This window comes from Octodon degus, unplaced genomic scaffold (genome assembly GCF_000260255.1).
Source record: "Octodon degus isolate 3935 unplaced genomic scaffold, OctDeg1.0 scaffold00164, whole genome shotgun sequence".
Taxonomy (NCBI): domain Eukaryota; kingdom Metazoa; phylum Chordata; class Mammalia; order Rodentia; family Octodontidae; genus Octodon; species Octodon degus.
In genome coordinates this window covers 291,509-293,882 of record NW_004524740.1, presented here as the reverse complement: position 1 = coordinate 293,882, position 2,374 = coordinate 291,509, and the positions used below count along the sequence as shown (strand labels likewise).

At 39.9% G+C, this 2,374-nt stretch overlaps 1 pseudogene; it reads left to right on the top strand.

Moving 5' to 3' along the window:
• The first annotated feature begins 539 nt into the window (after positions 1–539).
• Positions 540–1,564, top strand: LOC101582000 (annotated as a pseudogene).
• Positions 1,565–2,374: the final 810 nt, after the last annotated feature.

The window sequence follows — 2,374 nt, the reverse complement described above, 5'->3', positions numbered from 1 at the left end:
TTGATATAAAGCAGCTTAGATGATGAATGTAGAGTGTATGAGATGTAGTTAAATTGAAGTATTGTTGATTTTTTAAAGGTGGTGTTTTTTTTTCAAAGCTATTTTATTTTATTTTTTCAAATCAAATTGGTAGGACAGTTTCAATAATTAACACATTGCATACATTCTTCCCAGTGGTTAATTGCTGTACAAGATGCGGACATGATATCCTATTTATAAACACTATTAGAACAAATCCCTCTATTCATTAAGATAATGTAAAATATTGTTGATTTTAAGAAATACTCTTGGACTGGGAAGTGGCTCAGTGGTAGTGCTCTTGTCTTGCTTGTACAAGGCATGGGTTGTTATCCCCACTATTCTTCCTGAACTGAGAGAGAGAAAAAAAAAAAAAGAAATGACAATTTGAAAACCAAGGATTGAGCATCAGCATGCAGCATGATTATGATAGCCTAGCTATTTAATATTTCTAATCCTGAGATGAAGACAGAACTGGAGGTGGGTGTGGGCAGTAGTCACAGTTCCCCTGAGAGCCAAAGATGGCAGTGAATGTATACTCCACATCAGTCACCAGTGATAATCTAAGTCAACATGACATGCTGGCCTGGATCAATGAGTCTCTGCAGTTGAATCTGACAAAGACTGAACAGTTGTGCTCAGGGACTGCCTATTGTCAGTTTATGGGCATGCTCTTCCCTGGCTCCATTGCCTTGAAGAAAGTGAAATTCAAAGCGAAGCTAGATCATAAGCATATCCAGAACTTCAAAATACTACAAGCAGGTTTTAAAAGGATTTTTTAAAATATCAAAACACATTAGACTCAGTGGCATAACTGCCTGCCTGGGAAGCTCAAGGTCTTGAGTTTGATCTCCAGTGCTGCAATAAATAAAATAAAATAAAAACACATGAGAGGGCTGGAGAGATAGCTCAGCGGCACAAGTACTTGATTGGCAAGTGTAAGGTCTTGAATTTGATCCTCAGTACAAAAAAACAAAAAAAATTAAAATTAAGATTAAAATTACATGATAAAATAATTCTTATGGATAAATTAGTATAAAGAAAGTTTCAGGATAATGTTGAATTTGTTCAGTGGTTCAAGAAATTTTTTGATGCTAACTATGATGGAAAAGAGTACGGCCCTGTAGCTGCCAGATGAAGTCAGGAGACTGCAGCGGCTCCTTCTCTTGTTGCGCCAGCTGTGCATCAACTGAAGAAACCTCTCAGCTCAAGCAGTGCAGCTCCACAGAGACCCATTTCAACCCAGAGAACTATTTCAACTCCTAAGGCTGTCCAGGTGTGGAAGAATCCTGGTGTGGACAATGGGGACGATGAGACCGCTGAACTGATGCAGCAGGTCAATGTATTGAAACTTACTCTTGAAGACTTGGAGAAAGAAAGAAATTTCCAGTTTGGAAAGCTAAGGAGCACTGAATTGATTTGCCAGGAGAATGAGTGGGAAAATGACCCTGTGTTGCAGAGGATTGTAGACATTCTCTATGCCACAGATGAAGGCTTCATGATACCTGATGAAGGGGGCCCGAAGAAGGAACAAGAAGAGTATTAACACCACTAACCAGCAGAGCAATATTGGAATTTTTCTCTCCAAAGCATGTGCTTAGTTGTAAAATGCTCCCTTTTATTATTCTTAGAGGATTCACTGGTTTCTTTTCAAAAGCAAAAGTACCTCTTTTTAAAAGTGCAGTTTGGATTAGACCCAGAACCCAGGCCCAGCTTATGAGTAGGACTGACCAGGGCCTGCCAGGTCCTCCTTAGACTCAGATCCCAGGCCCATGTGTGAGTAGAACTTCTTCCATTAGACAGGCCTAGTGTGGAACCCAGCAGCAGAACTCCCTGCAGAGAGGCTAGAGGCAAGATCCACTCAGCTGTTCCAGGAGCAGGACATCTTGCCAGAGTGGCACAAAGGGTTCACCTCCAAAGGCTGCTGCAGGAAGGAGTGGAGCAAAGCAGCCAGACTCAAGCCACACCCACCTGGACAAGTTTGATTTTGGTAGATCTGGGTCTGGTGAGAGTAATAACTCTTATCTAAGCTCTACACCAAAGGTCAGAAGACAGTGCTATACAAAATGACAAAAGAAAGAGCAAAATTAATTCTCAGGCCCCAAGCCCACCCATAACAAATGCAGGAGACACTACCATAGAAGAAATTGGAAATCATACACCTAAAATCTTGGAAATAATGGCATCTGAAGTAAAGAAACAGCTACAGAAGAGTATGGAGGAAATCAGATCTGAAATAATTTCTGAAGTAAAAAAAGAAATGATAACTATAATGAAAGAAGTACTAAGTGCTTCTAAAGAAGACACTGATAAAAAAATAGAGGAGAATATAAAAATGATGGAATCCTTGAATGAG